Below are 21047 nucleotides of genomic sequence, written 5' to 3'. Positions count from 1 at the left end.
ACTCCAGTGTTATTAAAATACAATAATATATATATATATAATAAATAAATGTACAATAATATTCTTTACGTTTTCCCTTTTAAACACAACACTGTATCTACGCTCACACACAGTACAGTATAAAAACTGACAAGACAATATTATAATGTGAGTACACCATGTCGAGTTAGTAGGTCATATGATGCCGTTATTACAGGCCTCGCGGACATCACTCCCGCAGCAGTGTATTGCGACGAAATATGCCAACGACCCGACGAGATGGAGTCTCGCTCGTATACACGACGACGGGATAGCGTTTTCTCAAAAACTTTTTGGTTTACCAAAAAATAATAATAATAGCACGTCTGGACTGGATCTAATGTACGTACTATCTAGCATAATAATTATTAATCTGCCCACAGTATATTACGACGTCGATGTGTAACATATAATAATATAATCTCTGCAGTGTTAAACCAGCAGCTATCATAATATTTCGATAATATTGTGCACTCGTCTATGCTCGCCTATATATAATAGTCGAGAGGAATTAATCGCTGCACACGGCGTGTATAGCTGTATAGTTGCATTCCACACACACACATATATATATATATGTATAATCTACTTATACATTATATATATTTACACGTCGCGTCGTGGAGTGGATTGACGCGGCGGAAACAATGTCATCGAATCGGTTGTACATTATATAATATTATTGTGTAGTGGTTTTGTGTTGTGTGTTTAATTGGCAGCCCTTCGCGCGGCGCGAAAGGATTACCTGTTCGAAAACCGTTATCCCGTGTGGGTTTTTATACCTGTCAAAAAGGAGGTTAAAACTCGTATAATAGAACGAAAATTCAATCCGTCCGCGTATACACACACGCGTGAGCACAACGCAGGACCGACGGTGCAGGATTCCTTATGATGATGGAAACAGACCGCCTCTATTTAGCGGCGCCGACAATGAGTAATTTTTTTTAATAGATCCCCACGAAAAAACGGAAATAAATAAATGGTCTTTTGTGCAATTACGCCCTTTATTCGGAGGAAAAAATTCCCAGGGGGGGTCAACAACCGTGTATTGTTTGGCCAAAGGGTTAGGCGTGACGACGATAGTAGTGTACGCGTATGTGTATATATATATATATTTATTTATTGTATACGTATGTAGGTGAAAGAATAATGTTCCAACGGGCTTATATATATTATTATATTATACACGACGTGCCTGTATAGGTATAGGTTCTATTGCTGTGTATATAGTGAATAACGTGGTGTGCTACAGCCACGCATGTTTACGGAGATGAACCTTTTTTTTTTGTCGGAACTTCCAGGTATGCATTTCCCCGTACACGTCAAAATATATAATTTATCGTCAAGAAATCAGAATTTCGTGCGTTACAATAAACTCGCGCGGACGTTTACGATGACCGTTTTAAGGTTGTATAATATTGAACGTCCGTCGTCACCGAATTCACCACGACCAGAGACGCGTGCTCTATCAGACGATTTCGCGTAATAATATTGTCGGTGTAAACTGCAGTTAAACAATAATTATACGCTGCTCGACTGAATATATATATTAATCGAACGTCATTTATAAGTAAATCGATGAGTATTTACATGCTCGCGAATAGCACGAGAGGAGAATAATATTGTGCAACACATGCAGTCGTGTGCGCTGTCCGCGTATACATATATGAGATGTCGAGCGAGTGCACGCGAGTGTTCAATATATTATGTATATATACCTATACGTTTTCAAACTCGACTTTGTCGGGGGTAAGGTAAATATCGGCAACCCTTTCCTGGAACGCTTGGCCGGCTTAGCCAAGTTATAAGGTGATTTCAATATTTACCCTAATCGACCCTGTGTATTATTATAAATGTATATATACCGTGTGTTCCGAGAACTACCGAGCGCAGCAGATTTAACTTTGAACGGAAAGCTGAAGTGAAAGTTTTGTTTTAACTCGCGCTCTCGCGAAGACCCTCCGCGCGTACAAAATCAATGTCCACAATTAACATTAATTGAAACGCTTGAATATATATTGTGAGCGATGATGCTGCTGCACGCGAACAGCGATGATGGATTTTATCTCGCCCCTTCCACATATTATATATAGGCGTGTATACACGACATCGTCTATATAATATGTGTTTAATATTTCGAAAAAAATGTCATCAACATTCACGACCCACAATAATATATGTATATATTAACACGCTTTGCTTACAACAATTAATAAGCTAATAATGCTATATATTATTATTTAATTATAAGTTCTCGATTAAATAAAAACCGCAATTATTTCTATAATAACTACGTTTTGTATTTGATCGAATAATACCATATAGTCAAAAAATGCATACCTAGTACATAAAAGGGTTGACAAAAAGTCGTTGAGCTATTGTATAATTAAATTTAAAATATATCCTGGAAATAGTACCATAAATGTTGTATTGTACTTGACACATATAATGTGCATTTTGTTTATGGACTTTTGACGTATTTCGTGAAAAAAAAAATAAACGAGCATTAATATTGTTTATTTAATTTACTCGGTCAAATCGAATTATAAACAAATATACAATACACATAACATATATATGTATGATGTAATATAAATTGCAATGATTATATATGACCGTGTTGTATAGTATCCGTTTCGGTTAATAATATCGTGAGCTGCATTATGTAATATAATATATAGAATATACATAGTTGTATTCATATATTATATATATATATATATATATTCACTATATCATATAAATAATATGCACATATATAAATAATATCATGTAGCAAAACTCCCCATAAAAAATGTCGATTTCGTTTTTTTCCCGCTAATAAAAACTATTTATTTTTTCTTTCTTCAAATTTGAGTAGAAATACATGATCAATGGTGGGTAACTGTTTCGGTGCGTGGAAGGACCGTGTGCGCAAAATTTATGGCATGCAACGAACCGATGGACTTAGCAGTGTCCCGGTGCGGCCATTTTCCCCCGAAAACTCGATAACGTTTTTATATTGATGAACGGACTCGGCGGCGGAAGGGGCGATATATTTTATACAGAGAACCTAACTCGGTTACCCCGCGCAATCGTGAGAACGGTGGCGGCGGTGGTGGTGGCGTATCGCACAGGAACAGAAAAACCAGCATCGAATCTACTTGCCCCTCTCCCTGCGAACGGCCACCAAAAGGGTATTCCGTTGTAATAATAAATCGTGCCCTATTTATTTAACCGTGAAAATTGTTCGACTTTATCGAACTATACTATACTGCTTTTCAAAGCCCAATATCATAAATCAAAGATATTAATGTGCATTAACAGTACTGTCATTGGACCTTTTGCTATCGGGTTTTCTCTGTAGTCTTTCTTGTTGTCAAACCGGGGAAGATAAAAATGAAATTAAATAAAATATATAAACGACAAAAATAAGGTTATAATAAAAAAATGTACCTATAAATATATAAAATTATATCAATTGGGTACACCACAAATCGTGGATACATAATATTATAATGGTAGGCGTACACGGAAATATGGCAATCAGATATGACTAATATGAGTATTTATAAAAAAAACTATTTTAATATGTATTTATAAACTTTATAATATCTATGACGTAGACAAAGTTTAAAATAAATATTTGTGTGAAATGTCTTATTTTTTATTAGTCGAAGTAGAAAAAAGTATTTATATATATTATACATAATATACATATGTAGACTAATTAATTTCAATTGACAGAGAAATTTATTCAAATAAGTAGAAAAAATCGTGATTATACCAAAAAGAAACGAATTTATTATAATTCGCGTATTTTTTTATAAAATGATAAGTATTAATTTGTAATAGCTACATACAGTCAACTAAAAACTTGTAATTTTTTTTTTATCCACATATTTCTTAATATAATTTATAAAATTATATTTTGTTTTTATATTGAAATAAAGGAAAATGTACCTTTTATATTATTTTAATATCATTATGGCTTCATGGACTATCGTTGCAAGACGTTTTATATTTATTATGTTTACGTACACTAAAATTATTGTGTTTTCCATTCGGTTTTTTTTATTCTAATTTATATTTAACATTTTTTAGTCACAATAAATATTTTATAGCTCTTTAATTCACAAAATTGCCTATTTTCGGAATTTTGGGTGACACACAATCTATTCAAGAAACATATACAAGGTAGCCGATCGATCTTCCGTTAATTACTTGATATATATATATATGAAACAAGTTTTATATTATAGTACATACCATCATTGCTACAACTATATAATATATACCTATAGTATATATCCCAATATAACGGATTATAACAATTGTTATGGAGGCAATATTTTTTTTGACAATAGTGCCTATTAATTTTAGTATGCCTATATAATATTTTATTGGTGTATAATGTTTGACACGTTCAATTGTTATGCGATTAAGAATAATAGTACGGAAAAAGATATGTTTTTAGCGTTATTTAAAACGTATTCTCGTGAAAATTAGATCATTTAAGTTTATATGTGTCTTAAATATCTTATTTTTTGACGTGAAACCATAATATTTGCTTAAAAAAAAGTGAGAACATTTACAATACATTATATATATATAAAAAAAAATAATAGAAGATTACACAGGATTTCGACTAATGGAAAGATAAAGAGCAAACGAACATTCCAATTACTCACACACAAACACAACACACACACACACGCGCGCACATACACACTCGTTAGAAAAATATGCGTATGCAGAACACAACAATATTGACAAGACTCGCGAGACATTTTTAATCAGTTCTGCCCCGGACCGTTTCGTGTGACGGTGAAATTGGAATCGGAGCCCTTTCTGCGGTATGCACGACCTTACCTCTGTATGCCCGACACGGTCCCCATCACGAGCGATCACCTTGCCCTCCAGTCGTCCGCCACCCATCATCCGCCCGGCGTCCAATACCATATACACAGAAATCGTTCCTACGTCGCGCGCATTGCCGAACAGTAGGAATCTCCTTCCGCGGCGGCGGTGTATGTGTATATATGTGTGTGCACCTACAGAACCCAAACTCCCGCGCGTGCAAACAGTGTGTGTGTGTGCGTGTCGACGAAGACGACGAGGAGGTGCGGGCGGACAGTGTTTTTGGACCGCGCGTGACGCACGGGCGGCATAGAGGTAAAGCGAACTCGTCGGTTGACACGTACACACACACACACACACACACACACACACACACTCACACATACGCACACAGAGACAAAAAGAGGAGAGAAGACTGGCGGCTGTGGCTGTGGCGTTTCGTAATAAATCATTGTTGCTCGGTGAGTCAGAGCGAGAAACGCGCGCGCTCGTCTCATCCGCGCCGCGGCAGTGCGTGTGCGGCGGGTCAAGGGGCCGCCGCCGGCCATCTTGGAAAACGTCACTCGAATGTTTTCCAATTTCCCTTTTCGCCCTTCGCCCGCGACCACTCGCTCATCCCTCGCACACCCACGTCGTCGCCACCGTCGTTATCTTTGTCCCTTGCGGCCGTCGCGTCCGGTCGTGTATATATTTTATATACGTATATATATATATACGTGTATAAGTCTGTGTAAAGTTATAGCGTTATATTATACATATATATATGTTTGTGTGTGTGTATATATGAGTGGAGGTATATGCTTGCGGATAACTTCGGAGGATCGAGACGGCGGGACGGCGTGGAAGGGCGTGTGATGGGCATTATGTAAATGAAAGAGTCCCCCGGCGGACCTTTGGGAACTTAACGGCTACCGTCGACGGCCGACCGGACGTGGCGCGCGCGACCGAGCAGCAGGAGATATACGGTCGGACGGATGGACGGACGGACAGACCGCGTCGGGGGAGAGAGAGCTGAGGACTATGTATATATGTATATTTATATTCGTGTTCGGGACGCGGTGTAGAACGTGATGGAGTGAAAGAGAAGGGAGAGAGAGAGAGTGTGATAGAGTGTGGTGTGGTGAAGAGCACGCGAGGGTCGGCGGTGACGGTGGCGGCGATAGTAAAATCAATAAACCCAAAGGACATCCAATTAAGCGTTGCCGTCCTTTTGTGTCGTCGGCAAATCCCGAAAACCAATCCCTTAAAATCAGAGTAATCCCTCGGATGTCCCCAGCCTCTGCCCGGTCCGCTCTGCCGGCGCGCGTATATAGTCCACTCTTCGTCTTTTGCACGCTTTCCTCTCTCACCCTACCACTACCCTTGTAAATACAACCCTGCGGCAGCAGTGCTACGACACCGCTGTGCGCCTAACCCTTGGGCCACTCTCGGTCCTTTGCAGTCCTCTCGTCTCCACTGTTCCCAACGCACAAATATATACATATATATGCATACTCGACCGCCGTCACCGCCGTCGTGTACTAACGGACAGTCCCTTCTCTGCCACATCTACCCCTTTACCACCGCCAGCCAACAGTGGTCTGTATGCCTATATATATATTGCCCGACAACTACAACGATTTCGACTCTGACGACGTTTAATTAATGCAGTCGACTCCCTCGACAGAGTTTAATTGTGTATATGTATGTGTGTGTGTGTGTGTGTGTACACACTACACGAGTTATTTACGTGATGATCAGTCGAATAACTTAAAAAAAAAAGAGAGAAAAAAGAAAGTGAAGTATTCAAAGCGATTTTTGTGCTAGGGCCATAGAGAGAGATTGACACGGTTTATTTTCCCGTATAAATTTGCATGCAGGACGCAAAATGTAAAAATCGTTTTTTTTCTTTTTAGTCTTCTTATTGTTGACACGCTCTTTTAAATTTATAATTTTTTTTTTTCGGAATATGGACGAACTAATGAATAATTATTTTATTTTACATTTATAGATATTATATACTATTTATAGTCACTAGTTGTGACTTTTTGAGTTCAAAATGGAGAAAATATACAACAATAATAAATTAATATTGGTAATGTTACACCTATATATATATATATATATATATACTATAATATGCAAATTCATCACCCTTAAAATTTATAAAACGACATCAATTTTAAAGTTGTTAATAAAATTACATCGTAAAAATAACTTGTTAAATTGATATTGTTTAGTTAGTTATATTATTGTCGGGTAAACTTTTTTCTTAAATTAATTCAGAATCAAAAAGTTGGAAGTTTTTGCAAATGTATATATACACACACACACACTTACAGTAAAATACATTGAACAGAAGTTTTTAAGTTTAGAACTTAAGGAGATTTTCGTATAATAAAAACACTATTTGTTTCACGTCTTCTATATTGCGGCTCGATTACTAAACGATTTAATTTAAGGGGCGTACATCTGCCTCTTCTATATTATATATATATATATATATATACAATATATCTCGGTCATAAAATTCACCAAAGTTTGAATAAATTGTATACACTTATTCGTTATTTTATGTTATATAGATACATAAATTTTAAAAATATTGTTATGTATGTAGTGTCGTAGTTATGTACTTACATATATGTGTATAATTAAATTAACACATTATGCTTGTTTAATTTGAATTTATTTTGTTCAAATATAATACAAATGTTTAAAACTAAAAGATTTAAATACTATATAATATGTAAATTGTACTAATGGGTACTAAAAGAAACAATATGATGTGGTTTTGAATAATTAAGAACTGTTATATCTGCTTTAAAATATTTTTTTTTATCCCGTAATTAAGTCATTCTACGTTTAATTTACTTATTAAAAAAACTATAATTTCTGGTAATGTTGTTCGTTTTAACAAAAAACTTTCGTATTTTTTTTTCTTTAATTATTATCAACTCCATCATTACCATCATTATAATTATTCATTGTTATTATTATTTTAACTATAAATAATTGTAATTTGTATTCTCAAGTGATATTATACAGATCGCATTATACCTTATACATAATATAAACATATTTGTAATTAAAATAATATAACTGTCAACTATACAGTGATTATACTGTTAAATATTTTAATAACTTCTATTATACTAATTACATTATATTTCCATTATATGCTTGTGGTAAATCTAAATTAAAAATATAATATCATGCTTATGTCTTCGATGATAGATAAACTCTAACATAAAGACTTCTATATTTGCTTAACTTCATAACTTTAAATCTTGATATCACAACTAGTATTATGCATTTACACTACTTCGCGTTACCATTTGAAGGATTAAAACAGTATATAAGCCCATTACTACGGTAAGTTCTGAAAGTCACACAACGAGAAGTTACCTTAATAATGTACACGGAGATAAGATTAGGGGAAATCGGCCCTTAAATTAAGTATTTTAAGAATAATGTCGCACTCACATTTATTCGGGCATATATATATTATATATGTACGAGTAGTTTACAGCTGTATTACTATTGCAATAATTAAATAATATAATATATTATAGTTGGTGATTTATATATATATATATATAATTGTAGTATACCCACTGTTTGTCTTGTATTATATACCTACTCGTTATTGCTAAGAAAATAAACAATTAGAAGTTACAAAGTCATATACAACCTTCAACCCAATATTGCAGGGTTCCTCTAAATACACATACCCAGAGCAACCCTTCATTGTGGAATGTGTATACGGCATATAGGTATATAAATGTAAATATGTAATATGTATATAGTACCTATATAAAAGGGGTATAGAATAGATAGTAATGCGATATCACATGATGCGTATTTACCTACCCACGCGCGAGGTCTAAAAAATAATATTATACGTAGGTACTTATATGTTCGCTGATATATAATATAATTTAGCGAATTTGTATTAGTATAATTGTATTATTCTTACAAACTAAATAATTAGTTAAAATTATTCAAAATTATTTAAGTTTTTAAGATATTATCAACAAAATACGCTCTACATCTATGTATACATATATATTTGAATAAATGTGGTTATCAATGTGTGTAATATTTATATATATAATATATACATTTATACAGATTATTTTTTGAAGTACAAATACTTAGATAATATTTTTTTGGTAACTTTTGTAAGTATAATACCTACAACTTATTACTTATTTTTCATTGTATTTTATTTGTTAAACGAGAAATTCGCGTAGCTGCTTCAATGTAGTATTATATAGTTGAGTGCTCGAGTTAGAATAAATTATAATCTTCATATTTTAATTATAATATTCTATACGAATGAAACTATACGTCTATCTTATCTTTAACTCTGTTTCCTATAAATTAATGAAACATACATAAATTATAATAATTATTAATTATTAGGTATATCAAGTATTATTTAATATTCATAAGCATTCTTAGGTTATTTGTTCGGTGTTACAATTTATGTAAACAGTTGTATCCAAATAAGTTTAAAACTCGCTAATTAAAATTGCATTGCAGGGTATATCTATGTACCTATATTGTATAATATATACCTATTTTATACGTGACAAATAGTATAACCAATAATATGTATAGGTACGGTGAAATACATAATTATCACTTTAAAATTTCTTTTACTTTTTACAGACATATTTATTTACTTAATTTTTATTTTTATTACACAATAATATTATATAATAAATTAATAACGTTTGCTTTATTACTTTTATAATCTATTCTTAATTGAGAGGAATTTAGCCGTACGAGTTTATACATAAATAAAATATTATTAATCATAATATTGTTATATGTTGGTTAAAAAATACTCCAGGTATTTATGTACACATGTATAAACTGCACAAACAATTTACTAATTAACTTTTATATTAAGACCTGAGATTTGTCATAATTATATATATAGCTAGGTATAACTAGGTATATAACTAATCACACCAAACAAAATCAATTTAGTCATACATTATATTATCTACTTATAACCTAAGCTTATGTAAATGCGTCATGTTAAACATATAATTATTATATTATTATTATTATAATAATAATAATTGATAGATCTAAAAATGTATGATCAGGTTTAATTATATAAAGGTAGAAATATAAGTATATTATGTAAGTATATTACGGAGTTATTATTGATTTATATAATATACATTATATATATGTATAAAAAGTGTAAGTTTATTCTCGGTATTAAATCTGGACTTAATATTAATACTACTTTAAATCATCTAGTAACTGCATTTTTTTGACGTGAAAAATATTTTCAAAAACGTTAATAGAAAAACGAGCGATTATTTCGTTAACCCAAATCGACCATCCACGGGTCTGCAGTGCAGTCAGTATCTATACATAGGTACCTATTATTAAATCTGTCGGGTCCGGTCGAAACCCAAGTGGCGTATCTAGTATCGAATAATATATAGATTTTGTGTTTACCGTCATTATCACACAGCGGTAAAAACAAGCGAAATAAGCTACTGGAACTATATACGCGCAGCTGACGAAGAAAAATATAATGAAATTATATAAGGTGTGCGCGTGCACTCAATTATATCGCCCGTCTTATTATAATATATATATATATATATAATAATAATTAATATATTATAATAACCCGTAATCGCCATGGTCGCCCTGACTAATGGCATCGCGGTTAAATGTTTTTCGTCACCCGTTCTGTTTTGCCGACTATATTATTATTATTATTATATATATAATATTGTGCCGTGCAGCGGTACATTGCGTCTCACGCGCGCGAATAAGAAGGCGGCGGCGGCAGACAATGAACGCGGGGGAGCGTGAAAATAAGGAAAATTGCCGTTATATATATTATTATTATTATTATACACACATTTATATATATATATATATATATATATATGTATATATATGGAAACCCCGAGACCGGGCACGATATAATAAATAACGGGATATCTGGACTGGAAGCCACCGCCGCCGCCGCCGCCGGGGCGAACGAGCCGTACGCGCGCGGTGTGGCGCGAGGGGTGGCAGGGGGTAGTTTATTAAACATCGGAAGGCGGCTGGTGGGCGGCCATGTTCCCCCGAACCCCCGCCTCCGCCGGCGCGATCGTCCATTAGTAACCTCTGGCCGGCCGTCCGTCCGTCCGTCCGGTTGTACCGCCGCCGCTCGGTCATATATCATCGGCCGCCGCCGCCCCCACTGCCGCCGCCACCGCCGCCGACAACATCCAAAAACCGCTTCAAAAGTTATTCCCGCGCGCGAGCTCACACACACACACACGCACACACACGCACATTGCAGCGCGCGAATGTTTGTGTTTCGCGTTTTGTTTATTTGCGCTCACTCTCTCTCTCTCTCTCTGTCTCCGCAGATTCGCCGCCCTCTCTTCCCGCCACAGGTCCGGCAGTGCATTATACGGTATGATATATAATATACGGCGGTGAACATATATATAATATGATGTACTTATGTTGTACGCGCGTATTACTGCTGTATAGCTGTAATAATAACGATATCCGTACAGTCCGCCGACGACGTACCGCAATGGCGAACACCCGGAAAACGCGTCGGTGGTTTTTTCTTTTCCTTTTTGTTTTTTTTTTTTTTGTTTTTCCTCGAGAAACCACTGTGCGCGCAAACACATCGCGCGCGGTTCAACGTAATGTTAAAACAACCTATATAGGAGATAATGTTGTTGTTGTATTCGGTATTATTATTATTTTTTTTACAGATTTACGGACTTCGCAATAACAGCTTAAACGATGAATAGGTTATTTTAGCTAACGATATTTAACACGAACAATATTATCAATATTTATAGATATAATATACGTGCAACTGCTAGACTATTTTTGTTTACAAAAATACTTAAGTTTAACAAGTTATAATTACATTCAAAGAAATATAATAAGGTGGTGATTTTTGTAGTTTCGTCTTCGCCGAGAGGGGCTTCTTATGGTTCTTTGACATTGAGTGAGAGCGGGCATGTAACTTTTATAAGTTGGGCCAGGGTGTTCTGCAGGCGCTTACTCTATAATTATTATTTGTCCGGTCTTGGGCATGAGCATCTAAAATATTTAGTAGCGCCCATTATCATACGGCGGTGTTTATTTTTTTTTTATAAAAATAACGTTTATTTCAATATTTACAATCTATACTATAACATGTACAATGTGAGGGGGAATGACGGTGATTAGGTGTTTATTTTATAAATTGTAAATAATTTATATTATCTATTGCTGTATAGTGATATATAAATTGATTACTACTTATAGTAATAATTGCATTGCCATCAACAGTATCATATTTTTATGTTATGTAGGTGAATATATTATTATCCGATAGCTAATAATAAATAGCAATAATATTCATAATGATAATCGACGAGAAATAAACCATGAAATCAAAACACATGAAAACCTACTATCATTATATGTTTGTTATTGTTTAGTTTTAAGCGGTTAACGATAACTTCAATTTACCAATTATGTTTATAGAATATACTACGCTTTCAATATTTACTTATTGATATTATAATTATTATTCAAATATTTTATTTATTTAAATAAAATTACGATTTTACTTTTTACTTTTTCATAATTTTATGAAATTTTAAAAATACCTAACCTAACGCCAATGGATCGATTAAGCGTAAAGTTAAACAACAAAAAGTGAAAAGTTTAGAAAAATTTGGGTTTCTATGGCCGTAGCCCATAGGCGATTGGACTGAAAATATATATTTTACGTTAGTTTTTCTAAATAAGAACTCCAAAAATAAAAACTGATCATCAAATCATGATGTTGAACTTTATATACAGAAATGGTGCTATTTTCAGAATAAGATTTCATTTAATTGACCAACTACGTGGGGTAAACCAAAATAATACTTAGTAAAATTTTGCAGGAGACTCGCAAAATATATAAGCTTATGATGTATACAAATAGTATTTATATACTTAGGTATGATTGATATGTTGCATTATTGTATCTTCATATTATTAATAATATAATAATATAACATGATATTTAACAGCTAGTGATTAAAATATATATTTCTATGTGTCTAAATTATATGCATATAAAATTATTATAAATATAGAATATAAGTAATATAACTCATGAAGCATATGCAAGTACCTAGTACCTACCTCACGACCGGCTCGACTAGTCTCGCGCGCCGAGACTGGCAGTTACCGCTATAGGATAGTATCGATAGTAAATATAGGTATAATATATAATATTAAATATATCTATATATATGCCGGTAGGTAAATATTTAAGCTAATTATTATAACTTTAACTATTATTATGGGTATTATAAGTACGCATAGACACAGATAACCAGTATACTTACATATACAGCTACAACGTTTACTTTAATACATATATAACAATATATATGGCACCGATTGGCACACGTCAACATGACCCAAACGTTTTGACCCCTCTCATCTTTCTCACCCAAGTGAGTTATTCAGAATGTCCCTTTCAACGTACTCAATTATATAATAAAAAATTATGAATATATTTATATATATTTTATACCTATAAATAGTAATCGAAGATATTCAATTGTAAATATTCAATTTTCATAAATTCTGAACTTCAAACATTTATAAAAAAAACTGTGATTATATATTTTCGATTTAATTGAATTATAGTTAACATAATATAGGTATAACTATATACTATGTCGGGTGTGTACAAATAACTAATATTGTTCATGTGTTGCTTACAGTATTAAAGTTTCTTATTAGAAATTTAAAAAATATATTATTTGTTAATTATTATAGTGTTATTACCTATATTTTTCTAATAATATCTATAATAGAAATTTGAAAAATAGAACATATAAATATACATAATTATACATAATTAAATTATTTAAATATTGATAAATTAAACTTAATTAATGCGTATTGATAATAATATATAATAATAATTATATTATGTACTTTATTATATTAGAATTTGATTTTTACTTCTGATTTGTGGAGATAAATATTTAATTTCAATAAATGTATATTTTGTTATCATTGCAGTAATTTTTATTCATGATAATATAAGCCTTTTTTGTACAAGCATTAATTTTTTTTTTTTAATGAACATGAATATACTTGTATGCCTATATAATGATTAATGAGTCATAAACCTACTACGAGAAGTATACCAATTGTAAGATGCACCAAACGTTTATTGTACATTTATTTTTTATTATGATTGAAAATTCTACAAGTCACAATTCTATTAGCTATTAGGTGTATTTTTGCAGTTATATTGTTGTTGAGTAGCTTTAATTACATTATGATAATATTAGCTCTTGTCAGAACTCGATTTTTTCAACATAAATATAGAACACTTTATAGCCAATGTATTTTATACGCGCACAGGACAGATTGTAATAGTAATTTAATATACTATTACGTACAAATTTCAATCGCGGGACCCCATGTATAATGTATATATAGCTTTACCCTAATGACGCGTAGACATGACATAACGGAAACTCCAACGAATTTATTATTAATACTGGCTCAAGGGGGGTAAAAATGAATCCGTAACTTAGGTTTGATTGATAAAAAGTTTATGGGTACCGAAAGCTGAGGAAAATATACCATGTTATTTTTTCCGAAAAGATTTTTATTATTAAAGTATAAACCCTAATTGCAGCTTTAAACCTAAATGTGCATGCAAAAAAAATGTTCCATGAAAAGGAAATGATATTGGGATGGGCGTTTATATATGAATCCTAGTCACATTAAATATTTATACAAATTATGATTTTCAAACTAAATGGAAAAATGATTGTTCAAAAATTAAATCGAGAAAAGCATACATGAAAAAAAATTATTTTAAATTCAAGTCGAAATCATAATTTAGTTTTGTAAAAAAAGTATCGATTTTTATCAGAAACTTTTAATAGAATCAGTTATAAATAATCATTTTTATAACACTAACTATAAATTATGTTCATGAATAAAACAACTAAAATAGTTATCTATATTAAATCATAGTATTATAGATAGGTTTATACTATACACATATAATTCAATTTAATTTCTAGTAATATGTCTGGTATAAGTTGCAGTATTTATATAAATAATTAAAATGATTTTTTAAAGAAATATCGATAAATAACCACAAAGCATATATTATATAGGAAATCATAATTTTGTATATATTAAAAAGTGTACGTATACCTAATTATTTTGCTTATTAATAATATTACATTTTAATCGTATTGTACTTAATATATTACTAATATAACTTGTTGTTTTAGACAGATTAAATTTAAAAAAATTGAATGGAAAAACGAGTTTACAAATAATAATTATTCGACACTTTAAATAATAATTATTAGCTATTTTCAATTTAAAATAAACTTCATTTAAACTCGAAATTATTCAACACTATACATATTATATTATTATATTATTTACAAACAGCTATAATATCAAACACACGATTACAGGAAAGGTTATCAATTTTCAATTTTTAATTATTTATATCACAGAGATTAGATATCCATTAGAAACAATAATAAGATATAGCAGTCTTATTATTAGATGATTTGAGTACCTATACAAATTTATTGATATAGAATTTCGTATATATAATATACACATATTATATATATGTATATGCAAAGTTATATTTATATTAGTTCTAAATAAAATATGTAAATAATAGATAATATTATGCTGCATTTGCAGTAAAAGCTGATGTGTCGAGTATATATATATATATATATATATATATACGCTCGGGCGAGTGCCGATTAGCTGTTGTCTCACTCGTGGGCGAAGGGGAACTTATCGATTTTTTTTATGTGCACATAAAATATATTTACATGTGTGTATATATTATATATGTATAAAATAAAGTGAAAAGTAAGTTTTCGCAATAACAATAATAATAAGTTTTAGCGGCCGGACCGTGTATAATATATTATATATAATACGTATATGGTGTCTGTGTGTGAGCGGGTGCACTATGTATACACCAGCTGCAGAGTAGTCGTTGTAAGTATACGGCGAAGGAGTAGGAGGAATATATAACCATTAAAAAGGTCTGCAGAAAAGGAAAGTTGCTGGGGATCATAAATCACTGTGTGGCGGCGGCGGGCGAGCACAAAGGTCCGGCGGCGGAGGCATTTGCAAACGAGGGTTGGCTCGCTGCTGTCCGACATCACTCTCTGTCTAGTTTCGGTCAGCACGCGGCGGCGGCGGCGGCAGCTACTTCCATTTACTTAGGGTGTGCGTTTCAACCCGCCTGCCTTCGACCCTCGACCACTCCTCCACCCACACAAAATACGGAGGAGCGGTTCGCCGTCTTTTACCAACCCCAAACCTCTCCACGTCGTATATGTATATATATATATACTAACACATACACGTCATTAGTCCAACACCGTTCGCGAGGACAACGCTCACAAACGTCATACATCGTCTCAACTCATATATATATATATATAATATTATAATATGTGTATAAGTGTATATGTGTAAATATGGCCCACTAGAAAATGACATTTCACTTGTCACTTAAGCATCACATTCTCGTGTTGCAACTACGCAGTATTATACATACCACGTCCCATGCATATAGTATTATATCGGTCAGTAACACGCGAGCACAGCTGCACAGCCACAACACATAAATCTCAACACCTTAACATTCCAATTTTAAACTGACGAAAGTAAAACATTTCTCTTATAATAGGTTCAGATTCTCGGTGAATTTCCTCGTCTCATCATAATCTTTTGCACCTCTGCCATACATTTATCGAAGTCATGATCGTCGGTAGTCTTTAAATAATGTTTAATTTATATTTGTGATACACAGAAAACCTGCAAAAACAGAATACGAGAACAATATTAATGAAAATTTAATATTTTAAAATATCTAATTACGATAAAAACAACTTGTCTCACTTAACACCAAAAGATATTGTTACATAGTTTCATAATAGATAACGCTATAAGAATACTTAAGTTTTTATATATTCGTGTTTGCGACTACCGATGATGATTTTTGTCATACGTATATATGAGTACATTATAGCTTATATTTAAAACACAGCAATTTTAATAAGAGGACGCAGTCCACACAACAATAATCCATTTTTGAAAAATAAAAAATAATTTTTTTATCCTATCTCGTATTGTTAAAAAAATATTAGTTTATGTAATTTATAAAGGATTATGTAAAATTTAAAATTATTTTTCAATCGTAAGACATTTTTTTTTTTTTTTTTGGCCAATGTATGAGAAACATTTGCCGCAGCAGCTCGCCCAAACGAGAATGATTAAGAATAATAGCTATATGAGTATGGTTTTATCGTGGCACCGGACTAATGGGATTAAGAAAATAATTTCGAGCGCGCGTTCGTATCTCTCCGACGCCATGGTAGTCCCGCAACAGCCCGCGGGGCCGGTTTTTATTATTCGACATTAAACCGCCGCTTCGCGCGTGATAGCTTTATGGTCGTAAAAGCGCCTCCGCCGATCTTTATTATACGGAACGATCGCTCAACTTTTAACCGCGCGAGGAACATTATTATATTCAATTCTGCGCGTACCTGTGCGTATACATTGTAGGTATTTACTTATAGCCAATAGGTACATAGTTATTTTATATTATATTATTATTATTATATAAATTCCCGTGGTCTTTTACGCCACCGACGTGTTGTATAATATAATATCATGAATAGTACCTATATGTATGGTTATAATGTAATATATAATATAAATACTATAAAGAAGTTTTACGAAACAGCTGCGAACCCTTTTCTTAAATTTTCCATCAATTACACGAAATTTTAGGTGCGTTTCGAGAGAGTTTAAATTATACACATACACACATTCACCCATATATATATATAATATGATGGCTTATAATAAAGGAACAATACAGATTTTTCTGGTTGAAAAAAAAATTCCCAGGGGTCGCCGTAAACAGACGTAAAAAAACTGCACGTTACACTTAAAAACCTGTTAAAATAACATTATATAACCCTTGCATTGCAGTTTGGGAATTCGCACAGATCCTGCACTCACACAAACACACTCATATATTCGCGTGCGAGCGCATCAAACTGCACGCACGTAGAATTATCGAAGCGTGACATGTTGTTATTGTTACGATATTTTAGCCCCTTTTGAAGGTAACAATAAAAAAAAAAGTAATAATAAAAATAGGGACAAGTTAATGGGTATTGGAAAATATCAACATTTTTCAATCACACGTATATCGCGTAGTATTATATGTGTATAGGTGTGCGGTATACACAACACCCGGCCAAAAGACGACACAGAAACCCAAAATAAATTTCACCCTTTTTTTCCGTTTTGTTTTCCTCGACGTGCAAAAATAATACACCGCGCGTTCGAATCATCCTGCAAGAAGACATAACGCCCGAACGAACATCGATGATTTGTTGTATGTGATGTTTTATATTATGATTATTACCATGTGTACCGTATATACCTATACATAATATAGGCACCAGGTATACCTAGCTATCCATACTGTTCTGTCGTGCGCCATACGGACGTAAATCATTTCATATATATATATTATTATATATTTCCTTTGGTTATATATTGCCTCGTATTCTCACGGTCGATCAGTATGCCTATGCACAAATATGAACACCAGTATACAGACACCGCGGGCGAAAAACGCGTAGATAGGTGGTAGGTGGTAGGTACTCGACGTTTCGAAAAGAAATAAAAAGAGAAAAGGGAAAAAACGGGACACTTACCAAATTGGTCGCTATACTGCAGTAGTGTACAGTATATATATATAGGTACCTATACGTGCGCGTATAGAAACTGTGGAAAAAATAATACAAACCGTCCTGTCGAGTACCTATGTATATACGTTGCAACGCATTTTAATATATGCGTATACATACAGAGAGAGGGAGATACTAGATTTGATCGGCGCGTATTGGATTATTACGATGTGTCTATATATATATATATACATATGAGTGCATCGCCCGGGGCCGGGAAAGGGTCCGAACCTTTGCGCGTAGTCATCATCTGCACCGCGACGGCGCATAATATAATATGTTCACGCACAATAGAGGTGCTTGAAGAGCTGTGTAGTATAGCAGCGTAGTTACATTATATGCAAAACGTGCCGCGGCGGGAAAAGAATGAGTGCGGCCCGCCACCGAAAACACGTCGACGACTTCTCTCCCGCGTGCCACTGCAGGGGCACCGCCAGGACGATCTTCTAGGGTCATCATCCCCGGTTAAGTGTGTTATATACGGTCGAAGGGTTCCGCCGCGAGATAGCCATCGCCGCCGTCGTCTCGCGACCGGTTCGCCTCGCTCGTCTTTTTTATTATAATATAATACCTACGAGTGGCGTTTGTAGTAGCGTTATTCATTATGTCAGTATATATGTGATGTATTAATAGGTATATGTACACAATATATTATGCGATGCCCGCAACGGACCTAATAAACTGGAGCACCTCGCACTGCATCCCGACCTTTGATCTCGGGTCATCCGTGGAGCACGCGCGCCCCGAGAGACACCCCGTCATCATTATCATCGTCGTCGTTGCGCCTATACAGTTCATTATGGTACCCTCCGCGCGCACAACTGGACCACAGCAACCAGTTTTGTTCTCAATCGTTATCCGCGGCGTGCATTATATGTTATGTAAATTATCTGGACCAACCCCGCCGATGATCTTTGATCTGTACACGATCGCGGTGTACCTACCTGCTACACGACAAAAACTGGACCAATGCTGCAGCAGCGACCCGTCGTATTGTATTGTAATGCAAATATTGTTGTTCCGCCGTACATGCCAATATGATAATATATGTTTATCTGGACCTGTGCCGGCCAGTGGAGTGTTGTGATCTCTGATCTGTTATACTTATACCGTGTACCGCGATCGACCTTTGGCATCGTTCTATATAATCGACGCGGGATTTGCGTTCATCGCCATTACAACACGCAGCACCCCACGTGTGATCATATTTATAGGTGTATGATTTATGCATCAAAACTGGACCACTGCAACCTGCAGTATTGTACGCACTATTGTATATGCATGATATTACGAGCTACATATATAGACGCGTATTTATCACCGGCACGATAAACACCTGAACTATTCCAATATACGTATATGTACATATTATATGAGTATATATAATAATAATAATAATAATAATAACGGTGTGCGATCTTTGATTTATACAATGTGCCTATTTATGATTTTACTTGTTATATAATCACACGACTTCTAATCGATGGAATTTAAGAATTATTCAACGATTTCGACATAGCTAGCGTATGCCCGCGCATAAATCCAACGAGGGATAAAACACTCGTTGTTCTATATAATATGTATGTGATGCACTGATGCTGTATATATATATACGTTTAATAAAGGTACAGTATAAATAATATGTAACGACCGATAGTGAATCTTCATTGTCAGAGTCACGGACAGCATGTGAAAAAAGGGTTGCGAAAAATATGCCATCGTAAAATAAAAATGGCGAGTGAAGATAATATTATAAAATAATACAACGGCAGCAGTGGAGGGTTATACGGCGGTATAACGTACATAATATAATATTATAACGACGTGGATTTATATATTATACACGCGTGTTACGCTGACGGCCGACGCGCGGAAACCGGTTAAAGGACTCGTGGTGGTTTATGGTATTGTACAAGAGGGTACGTAAGTCGCGTACGGGCTGCAGATAAAACTATAGGTATATACGTATTGCATTTGTTATATACTGTTATTATATGTAGGTACTGGAGTTCGCGGTCGGTGATTGTGAAATCAAAATTAAAATGTAAGTTTATAAATCGCACGTTCGTGCTGTTTTCTAAAACCTTATAGGTACATCCAATCTATAGAACTAATTTTTGTTTAAGTTCGATTACTATAATTTTCACTATATTATATTCGAGGATTTTTATGTATATAAGAAGTTTCTTATTATCAATTATATTTTTCCTAAGAAACCCTAAAACGTAATACACCAAAACAACTTGATCATAAATCGATAATCACTTAAAACAATGCTTGGATTAGAAAGAACTTGGTATAGGGGTATGCAAAAATATAAAAATAATGAGTGTACCTCATCAGTACTTGAACATGTATATTTCGTTTATTGATTAT

At 33.6% G+C, this 21047-nt stretch overlaps 1 long non-coding RNA gene across 1 annotated transcript in view; it reads right to left on the bottom strand.

Moving 5' to 3' along the window:
* LOC132918233 (uncharacterized) overlaps positions 1-21047 on the bottom strand; it is a 71966-nt gene that overhangs the window by 39281 nt on the left and 11638 nt on the right. The gene's annotated exons all lie outside the window — the stretch shown is intronic.

This window comes from Rhopalosiphum padi, chromosome 1, assembly GCF_020882245.1.
Source record: "Rhopalosiphum padi isolate XX-2018 chromosome 1, ASM2088224v1, whole genome shotgun sequence".
NCBI classification, from domain to species: domain Eukaryota; kingdom Metazoa; phylum Arthropoda; class Insecta; order Hemiptera; family Aphididae; genus Rhopalosiphum; species Rhopalosiphum padi.
Note: the sequence above shows the minus strand (reverse complement) of the source record. Positions and strands in the feature narration are given on the sequence as shown.